Genomic DNA, 16,203 nt, shown 5'->3' with positions numbered 1-16,203 from the left:
TGCGTTTGGTTGATATTAGTTTGGACATTTGTTGAGTGTCGTCACTGTAGTTCGAAACCAGACCTTTTCTGTGTTTCGACTTTAATTGCAGTTCCGGCTAATTAGTGGCCCTGGTAGCGTCTAAGCAGCCCTGTCTGCCCTTATAATTTAATTGTTTGGACATTTTTAGTGAGTTAGTGAGTCATTACAGTTCGGAACCAGACCTTTTCTGTGTTTCCACTTCATTAATTGCAGTTCCGACTAATTAGTGGCCCTGGTAGCGTCATTAGCAGCCCTGTCTGCGTTCATTTTGTCGGCTCCCCTAATACAATACGACTGTTGGATATTCGGACCATCAATGAGCCACTACACCAACTCTGGACCATTGCAGCGATTTATTTAGCAACAAGAGCTGTGACATATCTCAGCAGCACTCTTCCTCGGATCTATCGGAGTGGAGCAAACGTTTCGTCGAGCAGTATTTATTTTATATATTTATTTCTTTTTTTTTGTGTAATTATTTTATTCTTAATTTTATTTTTATCTGAAAGGCCTTTTTTATTTTTACTTGTATATTTTGTTTATGTTAGTTTTTTTTTTTTTTTTTTTTACCATGTTTAAATTGAACCAAATAAATGTTTAATCCGAGCCAGTTTGTTTTTTGTTCATTTAAAGCCTTCCAACAAAAAGACATAGTCGATTTGAGGTGGCTTTAACAATAATTATGGAGGGTGGATTAAGACGCTTGCATCAGATAATCAAACTTAATCACCGTCGAGCTTGGTCAGTACTTGGGCGCTTCTTACTTCCCCTCGCACCGGGTGTGTGAATCCCGTCTGTCAACTGTAGCAACTCATACCGAACCGGCATAAGAGGACCCTACCAGGTGTACCTTAATCAGTAACCGCGCTGTGGTCTTTCAGGATGTCCAATAGGCGTCTGGAGGTTTGGTCAATGGACAGTCAGCTCTGGAGAAAGAAATATCCTTAGGCCCTTTTCCTTAACCTGAACAGCCATAATCCGAGTATTTACACGGACTCGGTTTTTTAAACCTGAGTGAATCGGTAGGAAGGACACGAAAGATTGGTCCCAAAAAGACTAGTTATGGAGGTATTAGTATACCATTGTAACAACGCTGAGATAAAAGGTTTATTCTAAAACGACTTTGAGTACTAACAGGCAGGTGCATGCACAGTGCATTTTTTCGTTTCGTCTGTCTGATCCATTCTTTCATGTCACTATAGTTATTAAATAGTTAATTATTTATTTTTTCTTAGCCTATCTATGAGCAAGATAACGAACTCTATAAAATCATTTTTTGTATTTTCAAAATTGATTCTTTAAAAAGGTTAAGGACATATCTAAATTTTAGTAAACAATTATATTTCTGCCATACTTTTACAAAATAAAATTTTCAATAAAAAATACTATTAGAAATACTTTTCTGAAAACTTATGGAAATAGAGTTAGTCAGTCTATCAACTTAAAAACTCATTTGGAAAATTAGAATGGGAAAGTACAGTGAGTATTGTGTCTGTTCTCAAACGAAGGAGGATTAATTTCAACCCTGAGTAGGGCACAGTTGTGTGCTGCGCGCACCGCACCTGTTTTTTATATTTTATAAATGACCTAGTAGATAATGGAAGTTATGAATTTTCATCGACATAGTGCCAACTGTCACAGTTGGAAAGAAATTACAATAACTAAGTGTAATCACAGTGCTTTGCCACAACTGTTATTTTCGTAATGGTGGGGGGAGTAACCATTAATTTTAAGTTGCCAGGAAGTGCACCCGTCCTCACCTTGAAGAAAATCACTTTCCAATTAAAATCTCGCTTAATAGAAATCCTTTACCGTTTAAAGAAAATAACAGATTATTTTAATTGGAAAACAGACAGAGCTGGTTTAGGAATTCTATCAATCAACTCACCCTTTATGCTTTTCATGTATAATAATAGAAATATTTTTATTTATATTGGTATTTATACTCCCATCAGAATGATATAATTGGATATGAAAATGGGCTATGGGTGCTTAGAGTCAAAGACAAAAATTAAAAAAAACAAATGATGAAATAATAAAACATCATATTTTGGTCTGTGGGTATCACCTAACATTCACTTACCATCCTGCAAACGTCTCCAAGTTTTGTGTACAAAATGACAAAATTTACTTATAGTGAGTCAAAAAAATTACTTTCAAAAAACGAAAAAATTACTAATATCTAACAAAGAGATGATGTACAAACATTAATGATTTTCTCTTTAAAACAACTAAAATTTAATGTGATTAAACCTTGTTGTACAAACACTTTCTTATATTCCCGTTCGAGTCTCAATTTTTCTCCTTTACTCATTCATAAAATTCTTCAATATTTTACATGAGAATAAGACCTATCTCGCATTAAAAGCCATTTAATTATTCATCGATCCACTGGAGTTAATCAAAATCGTTTAAGCCATTTTTGAGAAAATTGAAAAACCGATTCTATATAGTGGCACTGTTAGATTTTAACGAAAAATTGCTGTCACGTCCCAGGTTTATAACAGTCTTAAATATTTCATTTTAGTTCCGCACAAATTTTGTTTTGTGACTAGACTGTTCACACGCAGCCACTCAGACTATTTTGCGAGACTTGATCATTTGCCTCAGAGGACCTAAAAACGTGCATTTTTGTCGAAAATTGGAATCTGAAAAGTTTTCTACAGTCGCAATACGCCTTTCTATGTATTCCATATATAAGTAAGTGAAAGTAAGAAGTATAACTTTTTATCAGGCGTAAGTAGATAACAATATAACTCTTATAGGCAAAATAATCTCTTGTACCTTTTGGCTTCTCATCACTTATATAAGATGTCACCTAGGGGAACAGTGCTCTCTGCGTGTCGCTTAACTTCCATATTATAAAATGGACCAGGCTGCTTCTATCATCAGTATTGTGGGTATTGTATAGCTCATGCCCCGTGTTCATTTCTAAGTAGAAAATTGATGATATAATCCATATATCATAACCAACCTAAAAATCGGCCACTTTTACTTTTTACTTATTTGTATTAATATTTACATCATATACATTTAGTTACGTATTATTTGGAAGATTGTTACAAAAATTTTTATTAAATTTTTTTTTACTGAAACGATTAGTACAAGGGCCCAAGAGGAGGCAAATAAAAGTCAGTTATTTCACCCCAATTTTTTATTACTTTATTTAAAATTACGTATAATTCCAAATTAATATGTCTGCCAAGTATAAGTATTTATTTAAAGCTGTTAAAAAAAAAAAATGGCACTTGTTTTATAAGTTTTTTTTTTTTTAATCGAACTTTATTTATTGATAGATATTACGATCTGCCACACCGTTGTGGGCAATAGGTAATAGTGATGAATGATCACATTCTTACTAAAATAAAATAAAATAAGAATGAAAAATAAATAAATAAATGAAAAAAAAAAATACATACAAATAAATAAGATCTCTCTTAAAATATATACAAACAGAAGGATAAAGAAAATGAACATAATCAAACTATGTGCATGCAAAAATAAAAGAATCTCTAGTCACATTTACACTCTTAATATACAATATTTACACAATCTACCTGAGGATCTCTGACCCCGCTATATTCCCCACGTGTGAGGGGTAGAGCAGAGCTCATTCCTATTTCATAAGTTAAAAAACATTTTTTCATTCGTAGCTCCATATCGTTAAAACTATCTACAACACGAGAAAACCTAATAGAACATCATTTAAAGTAGAGTGAGTTTAATAAATTATGAGCCCTTACAAAGCTGTTAACATTTAAAAGCTCCCCAGATATAATTTTTTTAAAGGTAACATTTCATAAAAAATCTACTGAAAAATTAGTAGTTGATGAATTCATTGTGGGAAATCTATATTAGCACTAAAATTAAAACTAGTTTAATGTGCTATAAAATAGTTTATGACGTTTATCTTCGCAGGAGTAGTAGTGTTTATAATATTTGCTAAAATAAATTCATTTCTAGTTGTTTGGAGAACATTGCTCTTGTACTGGAATGGCATAAACAAAATTTATTGTTTTAATATTAAAAAAAAAATAATTTAACTTAAATATAATTTTTTTTTTTCATTATCAATAATCAGGGTTTATTACATCTCAATGTAACATTACAGTTCACATAAATTCGCCAGCCAAGGAAACTAAAATGGCTGTCTTGAAGATCGACTAATAAATTCACGAATTCTGAAGCTGTTTTGTTCTTCAGGATTTTCCAATATTCCGCACCATTTGGCGATTTACGCTTGCAGGGTGCACCGGATCGAAAAAGTGCTCTATATGAATTTTTCTTAAAATTATATTTAATTTCATAATCCAAAAAAAAAATCCAATAAAAAGGTATTCAATTCATTGGAAATTTTATTGTTGATCTCGCTGGAGACTTGGAGGTTAGAAAATCTACAATACCCTCAAAAGATAGACTACATGTACAAGAGTTAAGGAGGAGCGAAAATTAAATTAAAATTCTAAAAATTGTAGAGGCATTGAACCTGCATAATGGCGTCCTGTTTATATTACAGAGAAGACATTTAAAAAGGAAATTGTATTTTAGAGAATATATAGATTCAGAAAACTATTTGAATTTTCGCTCGTAAATAAAAGTATCGATTAGTTAAATGTTTGCTTTCTAAATTTCTTTTGTAAGTTCTTGTAAAAAAAAAAATTCTCAAAGTCTTATTTAATTATGGACATTTTTTTTGGCTCTTGTAATCACAAACTATGGTTTACTATTATAAAATTGAAACAAAGAAGACTGAACAAAATAAGATAAATATGAGAAGAAATATGGAAATAAACTTGAAAATATTAAAGAAATAATCACTAAATGGAAGAATCGCTGCCGTAGTTCTAGAAAAAAAGATAATCTGAATCTCCTGGTTTTGTTTTGAAACAAAAAAAATAAAATAAATTATAATTTTTCCAATGAACCTTAGTTTTTTGTAAAGTTTCTAACCAACTCATTGCAGTGTATATACTACCTGGTGATAAGAAAGCTTTTATTGGCAGTTCTATAGCCAGAAACCATTTGACACACAGATGTCTGCCAGCACTTAAATTAAAGCTAGTTAAATTTACTCTAAAATAGTTAATAACGTTTATCTTATAACGTACTTCTAGAAAAGAAGATAATTTGAATCTCCTAGTTTGTTTTGAAACAAAAAAAATAAAATAAATTATAATTTATCCAATGAACCTTAGTGGTAGAGGTAAATAAACGGTAGGACGGTTTTATGAGAAATATTAGTTTTAAAATGGGTATGGCGTCAGACGCTTCTTCATCTGCCCAGCATCTAGTTTAGCCTAATTAAAAATTATGCTATACAAAAGATGCACATATAATTTTAATAGAAGCTATTCTCGCAGTAAAAAACCTTAATGCCCTATGTATTATCGGAAAGAAACAGAACTTCCAATGTATCTGTATCATAAGTTCAACCAATTGAGATTTTGAGTAATTTTTGTCATTTTATTAATATATATGATATTTGAGGCAGATCCTTATGTTCATTTGTAAATATTTTCTTATGAAAAAGATAGGGAATATCCTAACTAATTGGGTGCGTACATTCGAGGTAGGAACGCGAAACTCAAATCCCGCCCTAGGATCCTTATCTATTTCCAATCGTTGTAATTTATAGGCTTGTAAACTTTCTAACCAACTCATGGCAGTGTATATACTACCTGCTGATAAGAAAGGTTTTATTGGCAGTTCTATAGGCAGAAACCATTTGACATCCAGATGTCTGCCAGCACTTAAATTCAAGCTAGTTAAATTTACTATAAAATAGTTTATAACGTTTATCTTTGTGGGAGAAGTAATTTTTATGATATTTGACAAAATGCATCTCAGGAACTATAGGACGCACATATGTATCCCAGCACTCAAAATAAAAGAAATTTAACTTACTATAATGTAGTTTATGACACATTTCTTCGCAGGGGAAGTAGTTTTTATGATATGAATATAAATTTGGCACATGCAAATTTGTCTCAACAACTATTAATCAATTTATTTGATAAAATATTATTAAAACTACTACTCCTACGAAGATCAATTTCATTAACTACTTTAAAGTCCATTAAACTAGCTTTAATTTGAGTGCTAATAGACATCTGTACGTCGAACGGTTTTTGAGATATAAATCTCAAAATAAATTCACTGACTACTGATCTTTCAATACATTCTGTACAATATTTTAATGAAATGGTGCTTTTTACAAAGCTATATCTAGAGAACTATTGAAACGTAAATAACTCTATCAGGGCTCACATTTTAGCAAATTTACTCTACTTGAAATGATGTCCTTTTAGGTTTTCTAGTGTTGTTGGTAGTTTTAAAGACATAAAGCTCCGAATGAAAAATTAATTTATTCTATTGTGTTGAAACAGCCGCCATTTTTTATCCCCCCTACCTATACTTGGCAGACTAATCAATTTCGACAGGTAATTATACATAGTTTTCATTAAAGTAATCAAAAATTGGGGTAAAATAACTGCCTTTTTTCTCCTCTTCAGCTCTTGTACTAAGATGGTCATGCCCCTGGCAGAAAGGTCTTGTGAATGGTGTCGAATTCTGTTCCAACAGTGTATAAGGTGTGAACAGTGCTAAAGCTGGGAAACGTTCAGCTTCAAATAACACGGATAAAGATCATTTGGATCATCAAATCCCACCAAATCACTTTTACCCTTCGTCCTAAACCCTCGTCTTGCTCCACAGTATCTTTTAATAATACCCCACTTATTCCTGTTGAACAGATCCGTTACTTAGGACTAAATTTAGACAAACGACTGACATGGAATCCTCATACAAGACTGAAAAGACAGGAAACTGCTCGTCGATTCCGACTATTACAACATTTACTAGACAAACGGTCCAAACTTCCAATCCATTACAAAAGACTGATCTACATGACTGTTATAAGGGCTATCTGGACATACGGAGTTGAGCTATGGGGCTCCACTAAACCATCTAATTCCTCTCGAATCCAATCCTTACAGTCCAAAATCCTTCGTAAAATCATTAATGCTCCTTACTTTGTCACAAATCAAATCATCCATCAGGACCTCAATGTCCCCTATGTTGCAGATTTGGCCAGAACCAGATACCAATCCTACCATAATAAACTTCCCAACCACCCAAACCAACTCGTTTCTAACCTGGCTTCTCCTTCACTGCCTAATAATCCTTCTAAGCGTCTGAAAAGAAGATGGCTTTGAGATATTCTGCTTTAGAAATGTTTTTGGAGTTCTATCAATGGGTAGATTCTCCAAATGATCGTATGCATTTCATGATATCACTAACACCAAATTAACTTGATGTGTATATATGTATACATTTGTAAATAACAATAAATAAATTATTAAAAAAAAAAAGTCTTTAAAATAATTTCGATCAAAACTTATTCGAACCATTTTAGAGAATCCGAATGGGGTTTTAACTCATCTAATTAACTATAACAAAGTTCATTCTTAATTGGACCTTATAAGCGGGAATCAGACGGAGTATGTATAATTATGGTATAGTTACCTGAGCCTTGTGAGTGATATTTGTGTTCAAGATATGGACTCAGTTTGTAACTGATCTTGTAAAACTATTTTTTGAGTTTTTAAATCTATGGTTTGTAATAAATTTTGGATAAATTGAATCTCTGGGACAGTTCTTACGTTTTTCCTTTTTTTACAAAAGCCTTCTTAGGGCAGCAGTGGATATTTGTTTCTGTTTGGAGCAGTAAAATGTCGAAGGTGTAAATCAATAATACTGCTACAATATAAAATATATAAAGCTATCATGTGCTTTTGCTCTCTCTTCAGATTCCTTGGAATCCATCCCTTCTATCAGACCTCTACCGATATCTCCCTGGAGACAGAGACCTTCTTACTTCTTCTTTCTCCACCTTGATAATTTGATGTATACAAGAAATAAAATATTAGAGATAAGTATTGTTATTATTATAGAGAGTAATCGAACAGAGTTGTCGAATGAGACAAGTAGATAGTAGTTGTACATAGTATTCTCACCGTCTCTGTATCTTTTCTTTTCATATAAATAAAGCTTATCTTACACCATTCTGTGGTCGCTTTTCTGTAACTTAAGAATAAATGTAACAGTAATGCTGCATCTTTTTTTTTTCTTTTATCTATCGCAATTACTTTGGAAATGAAAGTAATCTAAGTGGTAATGTATTTTACAGATGGGGACAGACTGTCAGTTCTAGTCTCATCTTAAAAAGATACTCGATTTCTTTGAGAAGTTGCAACTTACAATATACTGTACATTTCCGATGTATCGATTCGTTATCATGCGTTTCAAAGGTATGCAGAACCCAAGAGTTTGGTTATCCATTTTGTGCCAATAATTGTTTACAATGGCCGAAAATGGACTAGTTTCGGAAGAGGAGGTTTTTCCTTAGAGAGACAAGCTTAGCAATCCAATTGGGTTTACGGAGACGGGAGCTATTGATTAGTGGCATTGAGAAGGACTTAACATCATTAATGGTCCTGTCCCTTCATCGGCCCCCTAACTCGTTTAGTAGCTACGTGTCTCATATCCAACCACCGCCCTCCTCCTCACAACTTTAAAAAACATTCCCTTCCAGAGTAAACAATGTTTTAACATGTTATATGGTGGTTCAAAGGGTTAATTTAACTTCTTAGTCTTCAAAGTGAAGCTTTATAGTCAATAATGAAATCATTCAAATATGTTAAGTTATGTATTAATTTTAACAATAGCTAATTCAGGAATATTATTGGTTGGCCGAATCCAATTGATTGCAACTATGATAAAAACACCCACTCCAACTTATTGGGACTTGAATAAAAAAAATCTAAACACTGAGCCAAGTTAGCCCGTACTGGCGAAACTTACTTCTTGAAAGGTATGTCTAAATACGCATATTTTCTTAGGATTTTTGAATCATAAAAGAAATTTATATATATAGGGAAAGAGAGAAATAATTTATTCATCTATGCTGCCCAAATGCATCAGGTTGCTACATACACAGCACACTAATCAATCCGTAATCGGACATATATAAATTACATATACGGTATGATAAAATAGAAAGAAAACACTTTTTTTCCCTACAGTTTCCTTTTACAATCAATTTCAGTTTATACACCAAATAAAAATATTACAATTCATTCCTTTTTTTCTTTCCCTTTTCTGTTCCTTTAATTTCACCTTTTCACAATTTTTAATTCACCCGATCAACAAATTCACTCTCCTAGATCCTCTTCAGTGACCCGCTAAACAAATTCACTATTAGATGGCAATGTGAGATCAGACCATTAATAACAGTTTACCAAAAAACAAACAAATAAATTTTACGAGAACAAGACTAACACATAGATTCAAAGGAAAATATAATAAAAAGCCAGTTACAAGAAACACTTGAATGGATAAATAAATAAATAAAAATAATAATACTAATAAAATAAAATAATTTAATGAATAAATAAGTTAAAACACACAAATTGACAGGTCCACAAATTAAAATAAATAAATAAAACAATGAATGATCTCCGAGCTAATTCCCATGCAGGTGATGGTTTATGATCCTCAGGGAGTCCAAAATAATATTTTCTGCTAAGATCGCAATATCCCTTATGCTAACACATAGGCCTTCTAAGAAGCTCCTTGTTCTATTTATCTATCTACGAATATATATACAGAAAAATTTATTTTAAAATTTATGTAAAATCATAGGTCGAGATGACAGCCAAGTAGCAAATTAAGAAAAATTAATTAGTTTATTTGCAAACGGAACACATCCCTGTATTATTTAAGTATATTTACTTCAAGTTAAAGTTTATTCAGCGACTTGAAATATTTTATGGTGTCTTTGGTTGACGATATGTGCAGAAATTAAAAGGCACATTACTTAAGTCGATAGATGAGAATGACTTCCATATTAACTAGATGAACTACTGAAACGTGAAACGGCTTTAACTAAAGGCTACTCAAACCTATATTTTACCAGGTTCACCTATGTACGTCGTTTTTATAGGCGGCGAATTTCTTCATTAATTTTGTAAGTTTTAATAACTAACACAAAGAATAAAAAGTTAAATTTACATAGGTTATTAGATACTACTATTTGTTGTTTAAATAAATTATATTATGGGGTTCTTGAGTTATAAGTGCAAAAATTAATAGTTTATCAATAGAAACTGGATAACTGAGCTTTGTGTTTCAACTCCTCCCCTACTCAAGTTAGACATGGAGGTTTTTTTCTCCTGTTTAAATTTTCAGATTAATTATTTACGAATTAATAATTAATTGTCTTTAATAATTTTCTGAGTATTGCAGTCTTGTTTATTAATACTTGAAGGTGATGTAGGAAGAAGATTTCAATAATTGCATTTTTATTTATTACTAAAAATGAATTCATATTCAACATTTTTACCTTTCAGAAGGGTTTTTTTTTCTCTCCTTTTTTTTTCCTTTCTTTTTCGGCCAAGACTCCCATTGGAGTCCTAACCTGCCAAACCATGGTTGGGGGTCAAAGTTCTTCGTTTTGTGGGACTGCTACCCAATGAAAGAAGTCAACATCCCAGGCCGTATTCGAACCGGCATCGCCAATAGACATCAAATTGGTAAGACTGCGTCCTAACCACTAAGCTATGGGCGGCCCCCCTTTCAAAAGTTAACCTATCTTCAAAACAAAGAAATTATACATAGTTTAATTATATTTCATATTTTTTACATAGAACCATAGATATTTCATAAAATCTAAAAGTCTCAAGGTTTAGATCAAAAATTTTTAAACATTTTATTGACGTTTGAAAATCATCATTTCCAAATCTGGTTGAAAATTTGTGGTTTTATGAATTCCTTGTATAGTAATCTGCCGGTTAAACATTTTCCAGAACCTAATAAAAGTAGTATGCCATTATAAAAATCAGTTATAGTGTCTAAAAAACACAAATATATTATGGTTTTGCATACTAAACTGCAACTAAAAATTTAGCAAATAGCAGGAAATGTTGATTCATTTGTTGAAATAATACCAATCTAGGAATTGAAACATAATTAAAATTTTATAAAATGATTAAAGTAGAATTAAAAAACTAAAAAAAATATAAATAAATATGGTAAATGTGTTTAGGTGCTCCAGGTTATAAGATGTGGCGTAGCGGAAGAGTATCAGCCGATTGTAAGTTCTCTTAAAAAAAAAAAAATAATTAGTAAACACTGTTATGTTTTTATCCACTGCTTATTGAATAATATATCGAAAAGAATTATGAGAGCACCGGCTAAGCACAGTGTTGTTTATTAAATGTCAAAATAAAATATAATAAAAATTATAGTCCACTGCACACAGCACAATTTGTGAGCGTTCAGAATGGATAGCACTCAGTCTTTGACTTTTCTGTTAAGAACAGTCAAGGAAATTAGAGACTGCATCAAACAAGCTTATTCGAATTCCTAACGAATATTCACTAGAGGTATCATTTTATGTTATAGAGACAAGGCAAAACAATTAGTAAACTTTGCTTTGTTTTTTCTAATTGCTACTGGATGAAAGAGATGTTGGGCGCTTGCCGTAATCCAAGAACGATGCTTAGTCGACCAGGCTTAACATAACAGCAACTTTTTGCTCAACGTTTTATATTTAAATACTGTATTTTTAACGAGTTCAAAATTCACTTGTGCTGATGTCACAAGTGCGCTATTAGTAAATAAAGATCCGTCAATTGTATCCCTAACTACAATCCCATTTCACCACCCTTGAAGAATGGTGTCGAATCTGCAGAACTAAAATAAATTCCATCAACTCACCTTTACCTATTTAATCTAGTCGTGAATATATAGCTTTCTATTCTACTTTAGTAATATTCCACTTGTCTCCGTCGAGTAGATACCTAGAGCTACATCTGGACAAACGACTAACTTTGATTTCTTATGCAAGACTGAAAATACAGGAAACTACTCATTAATTCCGACAAATACAACACTAACTAGACAAAAGGTCTAAGCATCCAATTAATTACAAAAGACTCATTCCATGTAAAAGCCACCATACATACGTCCCCAAATGGTGTGTGGATTGGTGGGCTTGTATTGGAGTGTTCGATACTATAAAATAAAAAAAATTATCGGTTGGTAAAATTTATTTACAAACAGTTTTTATTTTTCTGTTATAAAAATTTGTAGTTAGGACTTATCGAAATGAAAATAACGAATATAATTTGTTTTCTGCCAAGAATACAACAGTTTAACAAAGGATAACGCGAAGATAAAAATTTAATGAAAGACCGTGAAGCGAATTAAAAAACCGTTCCAATCGCAGTGAGGAAGTCGCAATAGCTCGATTAATGATAGGTCATACAAATATATTTCATTCCAGTATAGGACTCCAACGGGAGTCTTGGGCCAACGAAAGAAAATGATTTTTATTTATTTATTTTTTGCTATTTACAACTGTATATTATAATACATTTAGTAAATTTGATGTAAGTTAAATTGGGGTGTTACAGAGGTGTAGAGAAACTACCCATTGAAAGCACTCTAATGACGTTTTGCATTAGCAGGTCTCGTGGCCATCTTCTTTTCAGGCGCTTCGGAGGATTGTCAGGAATGGAAGAGGAAGCAAGGTTAGAAACTAGTGGGTTTGTGTGGTTAAGGAGTTTGCAATGGAAGGAATGATATCTGGTTCGGGCTAGATCGGTTACATATGGAAAATTAAGGTCTTTATGTATGATTTTATTTGTGACAAAGTAAAATTGAGGATTTTACGAAGGATTTTGGATTGCAAGCTCAACTCCATATGTCCAGATTGGCCTTATTACAATCATGTTGATTGGATTTTTGTAATGAATTGGAAGTTTAGACCGTTTGTCCAGTAAGTGCTGTAATATTCGAAATCGACGAGCAGTTTCCTGTCTTTTGAGTCTTGCATCAGGATTCCAGGTTAGCCGTTTGTCCAGATGTAGTCCAAGGTAGCGGGATTTGTACGACAGGAGTAAGGAAAAAAACTCAATCATATCTGATGAATAAATGGTCACCACCAAAATGTCTCTATTGTCATACTTACAGTCAGACACATCTTTCAGGAAAGCCAATTCTATATCTATATCTAATATTACGGATTTGTGTAGTTTAGGAGTAGGATAAGGTGTATCAGTAGCCCTAAAGGATCACGAAAATAACATTACATAATAATCATTAAATAATCTCAAATTTAAAGAGCTCAGAATCTTGGGATGGAAATAAAAATATAATATAAAAATAATAATAATGGAAAATAATTTAAAAATTATAATATTTAAAAAAGTTGAAATATCAAACACGGGCTTCGATGACCATTGGATTTTATGTCCTAAAGTCCTTACGAACAATATAATGAAGACATTATGCAATTGGAAAGATCAGATGATCTCGGCTTTTTTTCGTTAAAATTGGATATTTCTATTTTCTATTTATTCATAAAATTCTTTAATATTTTGCATTTTTCTATTGCTTAGTATTACTAACAATGAGCAGTTGGAGAGGAAGGAGAAATTGATCATGATTTAAATACAACCGTTGATTAAATCCATTAAGGGCGATAACCCTGTGCGGAATACATCCATCAGCCGAATACCGGTGGCTATTGGCTAATTGAAATTGACAAGAGTTTATTGACCACATGAAAGGATAAGCTCATATCCGAGAGCTTTTTCAACTGCTCATTGTAGAACTCTGTCTGGACAGATTTAGTCTAAGTGTTTGGATTTCGTTTTGTACAGATACTTTTCAGTATTCTATTTTGGTGATCATTGTTCGTAATCGCATTTCTCTAAGCAGGGCACTTTGTTAATGATATACAAACTTTGGATGCTATGAAGGAAGCACTTTGCCACATAAGAGGCTCCACATCGTTGGATGGTAATGAAAACACTATTAGTCTCCGGTCACCGCCCCCCTCCGCCGCTATCGATTCGGTCCAGGACTGCTAAGGAGATAGGAAGCAACTGCCTTTCGGCCACTGATATTCGATTTAGAAGGCTTTCTTCTCCGATAAAATGTATCTTTCTACATTATATTTTAAATAAATGCATTCATTGAATATAGTTCATTCTTCTATAAGTTCTTTGCTTGATTTACCTGACATTGAAGCCTCCTTTCTCACCTAAATCCACCAGTCTATGTTGGTCGACTTCCAAGTTCCAAGTTCGACTATGCTGAGAAGTTTTCTCTTTAGTTATTCTTTTTATTCAACTAGGTTTAGGATTCATTAGCTATCGCTTACCAATTTCATAAACCTTATCTTTGGTTTGTAAGGGGCAAATCTCATGAACGTTGATGCGATCAGCCTTAAGGTTACTTAGGTTTATTTTGAATTCAGTACCAGCGATGGATAGCAATTTTCCTTGTTCGTCTCGTTATATTGACCCTAAAGTGGTACTTCCGGTTGATCGATTTTAATGAAAAAGTTTCTGTAACATTCCTGTTAAACAAATGCGCTAAATAGGTAATTTCATATGTATAGGACTTTCGTTAAAACTCTAGGCTGTTCAAACACACACAAACCATTTTGCAAGACTTGGTTATATAGACTCAGAGGACCTCAAAACGTGAAAACTAATTTTAGAAATTTTATACGTTCGCAATACTTCCCCATACTATATGTTTCATACAAAGATAAAAAATATAGTTTTAAATTTACATAATTGGTTATTGTTTTCAGATCATGAAAAGCACTTTATTATTTAAGTTGTGATTTATGATTCATCGTAAATAAATCATAACATAAAAGAACAACATAACTGTCCCTAAAAACTGTTTTGCAAAAACACATTTTACTTGAAAAATAAAGGACTTATTCATTATACAAACAATAAGCAACAAAACTTTCACAGCGAAGTTGGAAATTATTAAGGAAATCATCCATAACCGATTTCAAAACATATCACCAGGTACATGTAACGTTGAAGTGTGAGTTGTGGATGAGATTCTATCTTTTATTCTGAAATTAAAACATGGGCACGAAGTTGGTCTTTCTTAATTTGTCAAGTTCTTTTAGGAAAGAGCTTATATGACTTAGTGGCCTTGTCTAATCTCACATCTACAGGTAGGTCCGAACAAAAAAAAAAAATTGTAACATAACATTTATGCCTGAACATACTACACTAGTGACGTTAGTTGTGTTACAATGGCATGATACATTGTCTGGAGAATCTACCCATTGGTAGAATTCCGATCAAATTTCTACAGAAGGTCTCTAGGCAGTCTTCTTTTCAGACGCCTCGGAGGAATGTCAGGGATGGAGGAGGAAACAACGTTAGAAACAAGTGGATTTAGGTTGTTAGGGGATTTATTGTGGAAGGATTGACATCTGATTCTGCCTAAATCGGCAACTTATAGAACATTGAAGCACTTATGGATGATTTTATTTGTTACAAAGTAAGGAACATTGAGGATTTTGGATCAGTAAGGATACGATAAGAAAGAAATTCGACAGTTAAGTGGATCCTCCAAAACTCAACGAAACGATAAGATTTATTAACAAATTGAAAATCGGAATTTTAGACCATTATTTATATATATATTTTTTTAAATATTCAAAGTAAAATCATACTCTTTGCTTATTTTTAAACAAATTAAAGATCCATATTTCCCCAGAAGTATGAAGATACATTACTGATACGCTTATGATACTCTTCAAAGTGAAATTCAGAAAATTTCCAGTTGTGAATATTTCCATGAATGAATAAAAAAAGTAATTCAGGATTCTAAGCAGGGGGGCTGGAATTTCCATTTATAGCCCTTATAAGAGGGAGCTGAAAGAGGGGAAGGTAAAGAAGCATTCCACCAGGAAGACAAGGAACCCACTGCAAGCCTTCTCCTTCTCCCTTTTGTGAGGAAGGATTACAATGTTGTTGGTTATTAATAGTTATAACAATCCAAACTTCACTAATTAACCTAATAACTTCACCAAAAGCTATGATAATTAACCTTCTCGCTGTTTCAGAGTTTCCTCAATAAAATTCGTGCCAATGTTATTGAAGTTGTGAATCCGCACTCATGTGACATTTAGAGGATAAAGACTAATGAAAAATCCCTCCCTTAATAATCACAGGCTTAAAGGTTTTCTGCATAATGGGGATTCTTTCCAAAGAGGTTTTATTAAATTCCTCCGTTGATTAAATGCTTTCCAAGGATATTTCCGATCGAAATCTATTTTATAAGCAATTAATCTAC

General features: G+C 32.6%; 1 long non-coding RNA gene across 1 annotated transcript in view; it reads left to right on the top strand.

Moving 5' to 3' along the window:
- Window positions 1-16,203, top strand: part of LOC136795242 (uncharacterized) — a 48,680-nt gene that overhangs the window by 19,457 nt on the left and 13,020 nt on the right. Inside the window, exon 2 of the long non-coding RNA XR_010842820.1 lies at window positions 11,126-11,173. This is a non-coding gene — a long non-coding RNA (uncharacterized lncRNA). The remainder of the gene's footprint in view (window positions 1-11,125; window positions 11,174-16,203) is intronic.

This window comes from Halyomorpha halys, unplaced genomic scaffold, assembly GCF_000696795.3.
Source record: "Halyomorpha halys isolate HHAL.00 unplaced genomic scaffold, Hhal_1.1 Scaffold624.1, whole genome shotgun sequence".
Lineage (NCBI taxonomy): Eukaryota > Metazoa > Arthropoda > Insecta > Hemiptera > Pentatomidae > Halyomorpha > Halyomorpha halys.
The sequence above is the reverse complement of the archived record's forward strand: the minus strand, read 5'-3'. Positions and strand labels throughout refer to the sequence as shown.